Source organism: Ursus arctos, unplaced genomic scaffold (genome assembly GCF_023065955.2).
Source record: "Ursus arctos isolate Adak ecotype North America unplaced genomic scaffold, UrsArc2.0 scaffold_20, whole genome shotgun sequence".
In the NCBI taxonomy this organism is placed as follows: domain Eukaryota; kingdom Metazoa; phylum Chordata; class Mammalia; order Carnivora; family Ursidae; genus Ursus; species Ursus arctos.
Genome location: NW_026622875.1, coordinates 3874362 through 3890312, shown reverse-complemented (window position 1 = coordinate 3890312; position 15951 = coordinate 3874362). Strand labels below are relative to the sequence as shown.

General features: G+C 35.8%; 1 long non-coding RNA gene across 2 annotated transcripts in view; it reads left to right on the top strand.

The window, feature by feature from the left end:
• Nucleotides 1-15951, top strand: part of LOC125282045 (uncharacterized) — a 379334-nt gene that overhangs the window by 17114 nt on the left and 346269 nt on the right. The window contains exon 2 of one of the 2 annotated variants that reach the window (XR_008960637.1): nucleotides 13467-13581. This is a non-coding gene — a long non-coding RNA (uncharacterized LOC125282045). Of the gene's footprint in view, nucleotides 1-13422; nucleotides 13582-15951 lie in introns of those variants that run through there. The other variant, XR_007189166.2, reaches the window with a different exon arrangement.

Genomic DNA, 15951 nt, shown 5'->3' with positions numbered 1-15951 from the left:
CAGTGATGATCTTGAAGAATGAATACATAGTGAAAAATTATTTGGAGTCAATTTCATGTCCTGATTTTTGTCTTGGAATTTCATCATACATTTCTATACATTATTATTAAACTTTGGTTCAATACATTAATTTTACTGATTTATTAGTTGAAAAAACCTTGTGATTTTATTTTTAGTTTTGAAGTATAAAATGATAAAATATGTTGAGTATTCATAAATAAAAATATTTATCACTTATAAATGTATTCTTCTGAAGATTTGACTAATACTGGCACATCCCATATTTTTTTGATTTATTTTAAGAAAACGTTTGCAAATACAAATAAAAGTCTACCCTACTTCATAGCCCATCTACTTTCTTTTCCTTTACCTACTCAGCAAATGATATATATGCTTCTTATGCAAATTTCTCATACTATTTATAATATATATGTATTTTGTTTAGGGAGTGCTTACAATTTACATACAGAGTGTCATATGATTTGTGGTATTTGTAACTACATTTGTCCTTTACCGTCATAGGTTTAAAAATATTCATCCATATTGATACATATACTGATATATTTAGATTTATTTCTAGCATTTTAGTTTCTTTTCCCTATTTAATATGCACTTGTTGGATGTTTCCTTCTTTTCTTTTTCTCATATGGTTCAAGTTTTATTAACTTTTAGTTTCTATTTTGCTTGCAGAAGCTATATATTCTGTACTTTTAGTGATTACTCTTAAATTTCTGACATGAAAACTTCACAATGAAAAGGTTAAAATTTATTACTCTATCTTCCACCTAAACAATAAAAAAGTACTGGAAGAATTTAACAACTTCTGCCACTTTCTAAATCTACGTGTTATTGTTACCTAGTAGTTATATTCCATTATGATTATTGTTTAATTCCTAGAATTAGCCACTGCCATGCTGCTATTTTTGCTGTTGTTTTATATTTTATTTGGTCAATACTTAATTGGTGACTCTCTGACAGTTATATTATTTAGAACAGAATCCATATGGAGGTTGAAGGCAGGGAAAATGATTCCCTTAAAAACAAGAAGTTTTGTTTGTTTGTTAGAATGTTTTCATTACTATTCCTTGGAAAGTCTTGGTTTTTTGTACACTCAGTATTTCTATATCCTGCTTTAAAGGATTTGGTTAAACTTGTCTGTGACTTTATAGGACATTAATCTGTAGCATTGTGGGTTTTTTCTTTTAACAATTGCTGAACATCCCAAGCCTAAGTACGAAGATACTGAATGATGAAATGATGCAGAGCTAGATTCTCCTGGGTAGCCGGGTCAGGGAGATACAATAGAGCAGTTGTTGACATTAAAAAGGAATGGATTGAAATAACATACCATGAAATTGATGAGGCTACAGTGGAGGCAGGAAGGTTCTGAGTGATTGAAATGATATGGAGAAAATAAAATCTGAGTCCCTGCGAGGTTGAAGAACAAGCCTTTTGGGTGACTATTAGAGAGACCCAAAGGAAGCTAGGAGACAGTTTCCAGAAAGTGGTATTTTTTATTATTATTTGAATTTCAGAAGTGGAGCAATTGAGTGTTAGCAAAAGTGCTTTAGTGTGGCCATGAGATTAGGTGGCTAAAGGGGAATAGAAGAAGTCATAGGAACAGAAAATGAGAAATGTAAGAAGCTAAAACTATTGTTCAGGTTATCTCTGAATAGTAGAGCTGTGGTAGAGAGGAGCACCAAGAGCCAGGGCTAAAATTTTCTTCTTTGAAAGAGGAGGAATAATCAGGTGGTTGGTCGTGACAGTAACAAAGTGAAGTTTAGGCTGTCCTCAGTGTCACTGGAGGAAGATTTTAATATGAGCATTCTTCGGAAAGAGACTGGCAGAAGCATTCAGGAAAAGTAGGGATGCTACCTTTCCTTTGAAACCTGAGTCGTGTGATATGAAAAGTTTCCGCTCTGGGAAAATCAGTGGCTCTAGGTAGGGATCGGGATCCAATTACGTCAAGGAGGTGGAGGGAGATTCTCAGTAAAGTAGTCAATGTAGGATTTTTTTTTTTTTTTTTTGCTTTTTTTTTTAAATTAATTTTTGTTTGTGTGTTTGTTTTTAATGTTTCCTACAATGGAAGGAATGGTTTAGGGAGCATGGTAAAAGGCTTAGAAGAAATGAGATTGAGTTAGGAAGAAGAAAGTATAGATTAGTTTGAGGATAAATGAAAGTTTCAGGAAAAGACAAGTAACTAGGGAAGTTTATATTTTGGATCATAAACAAAACCCAATAGATTTAGTAACTGGGCAAATGACTAATAACGAATTAAGCTCAGAAATACTGTGATGGGTAGTATGTGGTAATAGCCTTGTCTCTAGGTGCTCAGGGCACAAAGGGTGAGGTCACTCTTACTGCTGGCTGTTCTCTGTGATCTGGGGATACCTCCTGGGAAACTCTTGGTCTTGACTTCAGTAGTAGAATTAGTAGGAAGCCTGGGGCAGCTTCCTATTATAGACAGTGAGATGGACCAAGCAGAGTCCAGAGGGTACAGCTTCTCTTTTGTCAGTAAAGAAATATGTTTGTCGATGAATGTCATGCGTCTCTAGATTGGCTGTAAGCATTGCTGGAGATACTTCTAGAAAAGGTTTCTCATCTAAAGAACACCTAAAGTGTTCATCCTCTTCATGAGGAGGTCTTATAAAAGCCAAGACACAGGTACCTTTAAAGAGTAATTTATTCTCACATGTTTGTTCCCAGACTAAAAAAAGAAAACAAAAACAAAACAACAACAAAAAACTAATACTCAACTGAAATTACATATAAAATGAAATTAAATATAAAAATAATTGAGAGGAGTTTTAAATAAATTAAAAATTATTTATGAAAACAAAAAATGAAAAGCTGAAGTGTTTAATTTTTGTTTTTCTCTGTAATTTAAAATGTATGCAATACTTTATACTAAGTATTCAGGACTCGATGGTCAGAGAGTGAGAAATATAAAAACATTTGCTTGTCCTACCTTCCTCACAGAGGTTAAGACCTCAGTGTACTGACCTATAAGTTGAGTGTACATAGTCACATATATCTAAGGCTTGCTCTGGCTCTAAAATGGATGATTCTCCTGTGGAAGAAAGTCAAACACAGAACTATTAGCATAAATCTTTATTTGAAAATACCAGGCAGGAGAAAGCTACAAAGGAGCCAGGAGTCTAACTTGGCATGGCTGACTCTTTTAGGATTGTTTTGTCACTAGCTGGTCAGGGATGGCACTCAGAAGAGGAAGGAATTATTTTTGCAGATTAGCAACCATTGTTTGGGCTATTTGGGTTTTATCAAAGGCAAGAGAGAGGGAGAGTTCAAGGCAAAGGTCATGTGCTGGTGGGGCAGGGGAGGTAAGCGACAGCTATAGGGGACAAGGATGTGCAAGGCCCACAGTGGATACTTCTCAGTCCTCAGTGCATATCTCTCATTCTCTTCAACTCATATTTTAATACATTTAATAAATAATAAACAAGCAATAAATAAATCAGTTTATATCCTTAGGAATATTATAAGCCAAATGTGAAATTTTGGGTTGGAGGTCCAGTCAGAGTTCTGGCTTCTTCATATTCTGGAAATAACCTTTTTCCCTTTTGGCTAAATTGTGAGGTTAGTTTTGAATCTATGCATAGTATAGGTTTGATGCCCGAGTCAATCCTTCATTCATTTATTCTTTCATTCACTGAAAACTATTTATTGGAGAACTTCTGTGTCAGGCTGTTCCAGGCACCCAATAAACAAGAGAGTATGAGACTATGATAGAGAGAGGGAGAAGGAGAGAGAGAGAGAGAGAGAGAGAGGGAGAGAGACAGGAGCCTTCCCTTTAGGAACTTGTTTTTTTAGGCTATTAGTTACATTATCTTGTCAAGCACAGTGACCTGATAGTAAATTAATATCTCAAGCTATAACAAATAGCCAAGCTTAACAATTGCTGAATTTAAAAATGTAAATTTTAATTTACTTTTTTAATAAATGCAAATTTCAAGCAGAAGGGGACCTTCAAATGTGTATACCTGCCTCATGCAGCTTGTATTTGTGGAGTCCCTCCTTACTCTAAGAAGAGATTTCAAAATTATGGAGAAAATGAGGTCAGTCCATATACATAGCACCACAAAATTACTTAGTTGCAACACGAGTACTTGAAACGTAAAATTTGTAACAAGTAAGTTTGTTGTTTAGCACGAGGTGTCCTTAGTTTTCCAAATGACCCAGGGTGTTTTAAAATGTCCTTTAATAACCGTTTTGGTAGAAATGCATGTAGCAGAAGCTACAAAGCTGAATGAGACATTCTAATGGATTCCAAAACCCTCTGTAAAGGTCTTATTTTTCTTAGGAGGAAGGGAAAAATCTTGTAAAAGATTGAAAAGGCTGAGGGAACTTTAACTTGCATGACCAATACTTACTGACCTTGGCTGTTTTATAAGGGGTCACATTTTATTTTTGTACAGATAAACTGCTGAAATATCTGCAATGCACTGGAAGAAAAAGTGTTTTTCTGCATTTATCATACTACTATAACCACCCCCTCTTCACTGATGTGTTCATTTCTTTTTTCAGCTTAGAGCAGGACAGAAGTTCAATGAGAAAATTCATCCCATACTTCTTACCATGACTCAGAGATGTAATACAACACAGTTTCCCTCGCTGGAAATCTTAACCCATTCTTAAACCTAAGGGAAAAAGGCTTCACAAGACTTTAGCTCGTCGTTTATACGTTTTATATTTAACTGCTTCTGGTGAAAATAGAAGTTATCCTGAATATTAAGTCATCTCTCTTTAATTAATCCTGCTGCATTCCACAGTGGAGTTTTCCTTTGTTTAGCATCATGCTTTTTTTCTCCTTACCCCCACCCCTGCTTAAGTATTTGTATATAATGATCTTTTTGTTTCCGCTGTGTCTTTGGTTCCAAGTTTTAGTTTCCTAATATGCAAGCAAACAGTGTTCTCCAGTAACCCATGAGATTTTCACTTGAGAGGACATAAATTTGATTACCCTCTGAAAGCATTTTTTAGGAGCTGAAGGATAAAAGTAAAAGGATCCAAGCACATTAAAGTGTGCACAGTAGTCTCTGGATTCTTCAAATCTTAATAAATGAAGAAAGTAGTTAAAAAATTTATATTTTATTATAATTTTGGGGGTAAGAAGTTTGGCTCCATTATGTTTGCAAAGACCAAGACTAGCATTGCCAGGAAACTGCCAAAATAATTGCATAATTGTAAAACAAAATTTGGTTTGTGATATACAATGATACTGAATTCTTTGTTAATCTTTATGAGAATTCTCAGAGTCAGATGAACTCTGACCTTAATTTATTTCCCTTGTAGATTCACATAATGACTTTTCAGTCCTTGACATTTCTTGAATTTTCAGTTATATGGTGCTGTTAGGGAGGAAAAAATCTTTCTAAGTCCTTCAAAGTTTCTTCTAGCTGGTCTAAGAATTAAATTGACAAGAGACAGATTAATAGGAGAAAATCAAACTTAATTTTATATGTATGAGAACTCCACGAACATAAGAGATTCAAAGACTGAAAGATACAATGAAGTATATATGCTATTCCGAGCTAAGGAACGGGATAGGGGTCTGGGGCTTCAAAGGTGAAGAGGGCAATTCACAAGCAATTCCTTCTTCGATAAGAAAGAGAGCAGATGTTTAGGAATTAGATGTTTACCCTGTCATACAGATGGGTCACTTAGATCAAATTTATCTCTGGTCATAACTCTTATACTGGGAGACACCCTCCTGAGATTCTTCAAGGGAGTTAAGGGAGGGGAAAGATTTCCCTTGAGCCTGCGGCTCTTGATTGCCTTCAGCTCAAAATAAGCCACATGCCAAAATGGCACATTTTGGGAAGACTTGTTATGGACTAAAACAGTGGCAATAGTCCATTTTGCAGTCTTAAGGCTTTGAATATATTTAAAAATATATTCTTTTATATATATATATAAAATAACATTTTATAAACCAAACCTTATTAACTGGCATTTAAAAGGCTACAAAGATTGATAAAAGACAGACTGGGCTTTTGTTTATTTCAGCTTATATTCACCTCTTTTTTTCCTGATCATTTTTAAAGTCAATCTCTTAATTTACTGTAACTGAGTTTACCAATCCTGTTATTATGCTGACTGTGTGAAAATGAAGTGATTTTCCTCTAAAACCAAGATAAAACTTTTGATCCACGCTTCTTTAAGAATATATGATTTTTAGTAGCTCAATTTTCATTTCTGGTGTCTTGATTACCATCCTACGAACAGTTTACTTAACACACATCCATTGTTCTATTCCTCTATACTAGCATGAGAATGAGAGAGGAAGAAAGAAGTAGAGATGAAATGAGTGGTGACTTGTTTTTCAACATCTTGGAATTAAAGGGCTATTGACTTCTCTTGTTTATACTGCCATTTTCAACATTACATTTCACTATTATATTTTACTAACTTGTCAGTTCAATGTCATAAACGTTTATTGAACATACACCAAGTGCCCAGTTACTGTGCCATAAGGAACAGCAAGTTCAGAAGTTCAAGGTCTATCCAACAAGACTCAACATTATTCCAGTCCAGAGGATTAATTATATGGTCAATCTAGTTAGCATGCTTCTCCTTGGGAGGCTATTCATGATTTCTTTACATTTGCCTGCGGATCCTTTATTTTTAAAGCGCCTGTAGCTAGTTTTCTACACAACACCGTGCAAGTTGGGATCTATATGAATAGACAGATTTCTGAAGTTCTTGCGGTTAGTTTGGTTCCAACTCATTTGATGCACTTACTGAAAATGCTTGATTTCAAAGCACATATTGGCTCCTAGGCAGTGTCTCAGCATAATAATTAGTCAAACTTGGACAATAAATGGCCTCATTAGTTACTCCTTTAAGGATTTGCAATACAAATACCTATTTGTAGAATAGATTTCTCTCCGCCGCTAATAAATTTGTAGTTGATAAAAGAGAAAGCTGTATTTTTGTTAACAATTAGCATTTGCTGCCCTTAAATAAATAAACTGAAGTGTTGGTGGCCTGAGGCTGAATGGCAACAGCCATCAATATCATATGGATTACAAAGAACGTAGTACATACAGTCACCTCTCCCACTATGCAACTTCCTAGTGTAGGCAGAGGAATTCTTTTGTTATGCAAATGCCCTATTTAAAGATAACATGTGTACAAAGGAAAGTAATGGAAGGTCATTTCTAAGACTGGACAGATGGATGAAAAATTCCAGAGCGCTTTGCCAAGCACCTGGCATTATATGAATGACAGCTGATGATTAGAATCACAAAGAAGAATTTGTATTATCACAGGTGACAGTGTTACTAATTGAAGAGGTTACTTATTACGGAATTGGTCAGTTTCCCTTCAGCTACACTCAGGATCCAAGGGCTGCAGAAAATGAATACCCAGCACACAGTGTTGTCTTAGGGGAACCAAATGAAGGTAGGAGGAAGAGGGGAAGAAGTCTTGCTGAGGGCGTAAAGACTCACAGCGGGCTTGAGTTCTGTGCTGCTGAGAAGATGCTCACAGCACAATCTCAAAGTTGCAGAGGAAATAAGAGATAACACACCTTTAAGATAGATTTTTATGTCACTTTCTAACAAGACCAGACCACAGTTTCTTTTGGAAGTATAAAAATCCAATAGATCTGGGCCTCATTATGATATGTATCCCTGTTTTCTAGATAATAGCATGCCATTAGGCATGTTGGCTGAATATTTTAAGAGCACAATAGTGCAGACTGTAGCTCTCTGTGCTTCTATCAGAATATTCAGAGATCTCGCATCTTTCAAAGGCGGTTTGCCAAAGGCTTTCCCATGCTGCATGCACTGCTGCTTTGCCTCTCCTTTACGCCTTATTGAATCTATTAGAAGACGAACACATCTCTCAGTCATCAGACTTCTTGCTGACAACACCTGTCTGTCTGTCATTCCACTTCAGAGAGAGATATTATAGGGTGTCATTTGGCAGAATTAAAAAGAAAATGGGAGGAAGCAAATCTGAGATAGTTATTCTCATAAAAGGAATGATACAACTATTATTATTTGAAAATAAATTCAAGGAAATACTTAGGAAGTAAAGATTAGAATGATTTTTGCCATAAATACGTATCAGTGGTATTAGATATCATGTTAAAATTTCAAATACAGTCAAGAAACCTAAACAACTTTGTGTTTGGATCGATAACAGAATATATATCCTTTTTCAAAATCCATTTATATTGAAAGGCAAACAACCTCATAATTTTTTTGTAGGGCTAGAATATTAAATATTTGAGCATGAAAACAAGTTTTAGAAAACTAATTGACTTCGGGAAAGCTTTGAGAATTAACTTTACATAGCAACATAAAGCTTACTAAGTAATAGATATATGTAAGAGTGATGATTTTTAAAATACTGTTTTTAGAGTTTCCTATTATTGGTTCTTTTTTATTTGTTTATCTTTTATTCATTCGGTAAATAATAACATCAATCTTGATATATCTTATTTTATAATATTGCCTATAAATAAGAAATAAATTACTTTCTGTATGCCGTGGAGTTTCTCTTTATTGTTTTTTTCAGTTACTTCCCTTAAAAACCAAACTATCACATAATCAGACAGTTTTAATGCAAAGAAACACACACACCCTCACACAGATATTTCAAGTTGTTGTGTTTAATTCTTATTGGATTTTTTTTGTTTGTTCGTTTTATTGGTATAGCCCATTTACTTTTTATGAATCTGTTTTACATAGGAGAAATCGATGAGGGAATATTAATTTTTTCATACATGACAAAGGAGCTCCTCCTCTGTGAGTCACGGAAGAGTGAGTCAAGTGCGCTGGGATTTCTCCCCTTCAAACTGTGACGACGATTTTTTTTTTAAAATTTTCTAGTTTATTTGTCCTATTTTTCTTAAGGATAAATGTCACCCATGACCTCCACAAGGAAAAATGTAAATTAGTGAAAATGAAACCAAAACAACCTGTGAAATGTGTGTTTTTTAAATAACTGTGTCTTTCTCATAGAACTACTTCTATTAACTATGGTTTTATTATTAATATTATGCTTCAGAATGGATGATATATCTTTGTTAGATATGTAGTTGTCCTGCAAAAATCATTCCCATAATTTTTATTATTTACAACAACAGAAAATAAGGCCTAGGTGTATTAAATTAAGTATTTATGCCTTTTTGACCACAAAAGACTGTTAATTATATCTAAGTTTACATAAGGGTATGTTTCTGCAGCTTGATATCCCTTTCTTATGTGTATGTCTGTATACGTGTGGTTGTCTATGTGTCCGTCTGTGTCTGTAGCTCCTTTCAATCTGTTTATTTTTGTTGTTGTTTAGGAACATTTTATAAGATGATAATTATAATAATGACAATAAGTACTTTTTAAATTAATGTAAGGCATGAGGTTTCCTAATGTTGCTCTATGTTATATCTCCATTAAAACAGTACTTGTCAAAATAAACAATTTCACTTATTTTCTTGGGAGAATGTTTCTAAATCCAAAGTTGCCCACTTACCCTCAAAGTAAAGCTTTGAAGTCATTCTAAAAAAATCAAACCCATTACCACGTTACCTTACTTAAAATACCTTTTAATAAGGAATTATTTTAATTGAAGAAGAAAAATAAAATTCCTCCTCAGAAAGTTTTTTTTTTTTTTTTTAAAGATTTTATTTATTTATTTGACAGAGAGAGACAGCCAGCGAGAGAGGGAACACAGGCAGGGGGAGTGGGAGAGGAAGAAGCAGGCTCCCAGCAGAGGAGCCTGATGTGGGGCAGATCCCCGAACGCTGGGATCCCGCCCTGAGCCGAAGGCAGACGCTTAATGACTGCGCCACGCAGGCGGCGCCGCCTTAAAAAGTTCTTAATCAGTAAATCAGAAATGAGAATCTTGGGAAAAGCGACTAAAGAGCTTGTCTTTAAAAAATGCTCCAGCTAATTTTAATGTACACTAGTGTTTGGCAATCACTGGTTTAAAGAATCTTTTATTTTTTATGTAAACCTCACATCAAACATGCTTTTATTAGTGATTATGTATTTATTTGAGAGAGAGAGGGAGAGAGAGAAAGAGAGAGGGAGAGAGGGAGAGCGCGCACGTGCGGGAGCGCCCGCGAGAGCACGCGTAGGGGAGGGGCGACAGGAGGGGAAGAAAAGGACTCGGGCTGAGCAGGGAACCCAAGGCTGCTGGATCCCAGGACTCTGAGATCATGACCTGAGCAGAAGGCAGACACAACCCACTGAGTCACCCTGGCGCCGCCAAACATGATTTTGAAGGTAGCTAGTTCGTTCAGAAATGGAATGCTATGCTCACATCTTTATTTAATCTGATTACTCTTCTGGTTCCTGATTTTTAATCGTGTTCTATGTTCTCAAGTAATAATAGTAATTTTTTTCATGATGGTTTACCTAAAGTAACTTTTCTGAAAAAGTCATTTTTCCAGGTTCCTATAGGCACTCTTTTGTAGCAAAATATTTTATATTATTTTTTAATTTATTTTTATTTTATTTTTTATTTTTTTTTAATGATTTTTTATTATATTATGTTAGTCACCATACAGTACATCCCCGGTTTCCGATGTAAGGCTCGATGATTCATTAGTTGCGTATAACACCCAGTGCACCATGCAATACGTGCCCTCCTTACTACCCATCACCAGTCTATCCCATTCCCCCACCCCCTCCCCTCTGAAGTCCTCAGTTTGCTTCTCATAGTCCATAGTCTCTCATGTTTCATTCCCCCTTCTGATTACCCCCCCTTTCTTTATCCCTTTCTTCCCCTACCGATCATCCTAGTTCTTATGTTCCATAGATGAGAGAAATCATATGATAGTTGTCTTTCTCTGCTTGACTTATTTCGCTTAGCATTATCTCCTCCAGTGCTGTCCATGTTGTAGCAAATGTTGAGAACTCGTTCTTTCTGATGGCTGAGTAATATTCCATCGTATATATGGACCACAACTTCTTAATCCAGTCATCTGTTGAAGGGCATCTCGGCTCCTTCCACGATTTAGCTATTGTGGACAATGCTGCTATGAACATTGGGGTGCATATGGCCCTTCTCTTCACTACGTCTGTATCTTTGGGGTAAATACCCAGTAGTGCAATGGCTGGATCATAGGGTAGCTCAATTTTTAACTTTTTAAGGGACCTCCACACTGTTTTCCAGAGTGGCTGTACCAACTTGTAGCAAAATATTTTAAAAAATTATTTATCTTTCCTTAGTTACTGCCTAGAGATTACTCGTGATTTTTCACAGCCAAATGTTCGGGCATACACGGCTGTTGAGATGCAGGTGGGTAGATGTCCTGGTGCGATGCAAGCGCTCACGCAGCCTGGAGTTAAAGCCGCAGGTGATTCTGCTCTAGCCTGTGGTTCCAGGCACCTGCCCTGATGTGCATCACCTCAGCGGCTCCCTGACACTGTAGAAAGTCTCACACTCCTGTGTAACCCTCCACATCAGTTATTTGCAGGTGACTTTTATGCGGTGCTTTAGAGATGATGAGGTACACTTAGAATCATATCTTGCAAAATATACATCTAGCAAGACCAAGAGTAAGGTTGTGAAAATGTGAAGTTTACCATATGGCATAAAGCCCTAGGCACCAGGAGTTGGGTCAATCATCAGTTTTCCCATGAGAATTTTGCTCAAGAAGTTTATTTAACTTGTTGGAAAACCATAAAAGAGTGGATTACATAAGTAATTATTTTACAAATTATTGATATTTTTTTCTTTAGGAGATACTTTTTAGAAATATTTATTATAATAAGAAGACAGCTTTACCTCAGCAAAGGGCTAGGATAATTATGTTTAATACTTGATATAAAATGAGCATAACATCTAGACTCTGATTACTCCAAATCATTTTAATTACTTGACAGTATACATATCCAAAGCAGATTTGATTTGATTTCCTTTGCAAAGAGGTTGAATTAACAAGCAAAAGAGTTTGGAGTAAAAGAATTGGTAAAGAAAGTACAAAGTTAGTGCATCATGAAGGTAGAAAAATTGCCCCAAATTGTTCTGTACTCTCGAAATGAGCAATTTTTTGTATGTTAGTGGATAATACATACTTTAAATTCAAATCTTTTTAGATATCCTAAGTCATATGACCAAGACTAGCCTCTCTACAGAGTGATGATTTTAGCAACATCCCTTCATAATACCTCCATATATTATCTTGCTTATGTAATTTTAACTATTTCGCAAAAATAATTTGAATGTCTTCTGTATATAGAAAATGTGCTAAATGTTGGAGATATGGAAATATATGAGAAATACAGTCAAGCTCCAGTGGACGGATAATCTAGTAAAGAAGACGTGAGAACAATTATTACAAGAGCAAAGTGCTTTAAACACTTGATTAAAAATAAAAGCTAAACAGTATTGGAAAAAATAAAGTAGATTTGATTTTTATTTCTACTTTCTTCAGTAACTTTGGTCATGTTATTCACTCAGTGTGCAGGTAGTATGTCATGGGATTAATGTTGAAATTGGGATTTTAGAATAATTTAGGCTAAGAAATCTATTGCACATTTGACACAAACAGGAAGAAATGGTTGAAAATATGGCAAGAAAAATAAGTGTATTCATTTTTCATTTGGAGGAAGATTCTGGCAAATAATAAATCATTTGTGATTTTATGACACTAGACACATTTTTATGTTCACCATTAAGATTGAACTTCATCAAAATTGATTCTGTCTTGGAGAAAACATGAAAACCAAGAACTATGTATATATATATATATATATGTATACACACACACACACACACACACACACATACAGATAGATACAGCTTTCAGAGCAAGAAGTAAAAAGAGTGATAAGACTGTCAGAGAAACAATATATGAACTGAAAGTGACTTTCCTATACAACTTTGGAGGAAGACCAAGTGTACAGTAAGAAAGGAAAAGTTAGTGATCATATATCAGTTCAAATAACAACAGTAAAACAGACTTTAAATTGTGAGATTTTTTTTAAGAAAAACATTTATTTCCCCCCCCCCCCAAAATTATAGACAATAGAGTTGGACTTCACAGGGAGGCCATTCGACAGATTGTTAAAGCAAAACACATGCATCTGTCAATCATTTTTATCAGTTCTGACATCTTATTAAAAATTCAAACACATGTTTTATAATTTCAAAAGGAAAAATTACAAGGTATACATTCTCTAATAGTTTTTGGACCTCGCTTTAAAACTCTTCTTCAAACTGCCATAACCTAAGAAGTAGATCTTTGGGTTGAGAGTTTTTCCCTGCAAAAATGCATCAGATCATCTGCATTAGAAATGGTTTTAAATGTTTATCTAGAAATCTAAGCCTAGACATTTATAAGTATTAGGCAGATGTTCTTCTCAGTTACTTCTAGTGGTTTAATGTAAGGAACTATTGTGAAGGGAATTTATTCTTAGTAGTGAACTAGATATAAATCAGGTTATGACAATTTTATAAGCCTCTATGTACTCTGTACTCTCCATCAGACATTGTATAATACAGCTTCATGGAGCAGGCAGTGAAGAGAGGACCTGTGATCTTAAGGCTGCAGAGAAGAGTGAAGTGAAATCATTCTGACGGTATCAAACTTCCTGCTGTAAGGTAAGCTGAGACTCATTGTGAGGGCCCTACTATATAAAGAGTAATATGTTATACAGTGAAAAAACACAATAAGAAAAAAAATAAACCAAAGTGTGTGATCCTGTGAAGATTGATTGAATAGTAAATTCCTTGTTTATGCTGACATATATACCCCACTATTTCTGACATCTGGGCTTAGAGCATAAAGTGTCCTCTGCCTTTATTGGCCTGTCACTGGCCCCCTTTCCAATGGGCTAATGCTTACTTGTTCCTATGACTCAGCTCACATAACTCCTAAGGGACCCCTCCTTTCATGCCCTCTTCCTCTGCCCTGTCTTTTTCTGTTCCTGGGGTCTCTTGTCCTGGACTGTCAGTGATGTGGAGGCAGAGATCTTGCTTCTTGACTTTCTATGCTGAGTATCTATTCCAGCACTTGGCACCCAGTTGACAGTGGGTGGGATGAAGGATGAAGGATGCACTCCTGGCTTGCATTCTGGGCATGTGACAACATCCCAATCTTTATGGGGCAGAGAAGAGCTTGAGTATTGAGGGAAACTCAAAGCCTATGTCATACTTCTGCACAATGCACAAGTCTTTCTGCTCTAGGAATTTTTCCCTTTAAATTCACTTTACAGCTTCAGATTTTCATTTTGCCAATTTGAATGAGAAGAGGAGGAGGGCAGATGGGGTGACACTGTCAGGAGCTGCCACTTGCCTTGATAGAATTGTATCCAGAGGCAAGACAGGCAACGTGATACAGGCATATATTTTCTCTCATTTTTCAAGTGTATGGTTATGCGTTTTCATCTTTTTGTGTTAGAAGCTTCAGAAGAGCAGACACTTTTTTTTGTTTGCAGTAGTTGGGGTCAGAGTAAAGAGGGATTCAGAACCAATCAATAATAGCATATGAGTATGGGCATGTTGGAAATGGCTTTCATTTTCTGTTTCTTTATGACTTGGGCATAGTCAAACATTCAATATGTTGTATTGTCAGTCCTTTTGAATAGAAATGAATTAAATTGAAACAGGTGTTTTCTCCCCCACCTTGTACAAATTGCATCAAATATCTATTTGAAAATGTGTTTGAGTGTGTGTGTGTGTGTGTGTGTGTGTGTGTGTGTGTGTGTGTGATGCAAAGAGAGGGAAAGGGGGAGTTTCTGAAAGGGAAATCTGACAACCAAAAAAAAAAAAAAAGAAAGAAAAGGAAAGAAAAGAAAGACAATTATTGGCCAAAGTCTTTAGCGGTTCTAAAGTCTTGAATGCCCTCCAAAATTTCCTGTTCTCAGATACAACTGATGAACCCAAAAGATTGAGAAAAGGAAAAAGGAGTGTGGTTGATGGTCATAAAGGGACATGATTTTCATTCATTAAAATATGGAGCTTCCACCAGACTTTGTCATGGATTTCAAGGACCCCTTGTCAAACAGTGACCTGAAGTTGATGTGCCCATCAGAGTGCTGCCACAGCTATTTGTAGGCTGCACCATGTGGGATGTCTACGGGAAGATCACACAACAGTGCTTGTGCTTAGCACAATGATTAAAAACCATTATTGGTTTTTGTTGTTTTCTTTCAAGACTGGTAGTCTGTGGATCCTGTAGTTGTATGACAATGACAATGTGTGACAACCTCACCCACTCAAAGGAGAGAAAAGGAAGGATTGTGGAAACAGAAGGGAAAGTGGAGTGGGGTAAGGGGCATGCCTTGTCTGGAGTGAGAATGTTCTCAGTGCTGCCTCAGGATTCTTGTGTATCACTAACGTTGTCCCTCTAGACACCGTGTTTACTACAGACATTCAACTATGGGAGAGAAAAGAGCCAAAAGCAGTGGGAAGCCATTTTGTAATGGGACATGGTAATACCGAGAGGGGCAGTGGATGTCACAGGGACAGTTGATGCCACTAAACTTAATTCATGGGTTCAGATCCTGAGATATTTAGCAGAAGAACCTAATACAGCATTCCATGTATTTCATTGTTAGTAGGATTTTGAACAAAAAACACCATGAGCGTTTATATTCTGTAAGTTAAACTACCCATAAAGTACACATGTAAGTTAAACATGCATTTATTGAAATGATGTTGAAACTGAAGTAATAGTTCTTGATCATTAAATAAAGAACTTATTTTTCTTGTTTGTTTGCCATGGTTGTTGAAAGTTGGGTTAAAAGTATGGTTTTAGCACATGTAAAAATTAAAAAGAAAGCTACATGCCACATACAACCTACATTAGCTATTTGATCTTGGAAAATTTGCTTTACCATTCCGCAGCTGTTGTGAAGATTGAATAAGAAAAAATTTTTAAACACTCAGTGAAGTGGTAGACATATAATAGTGCTCAATTAAAAGAATTAATTATAAAAAAAGCTACCTGCTAAATCTTTAAACAAAAGG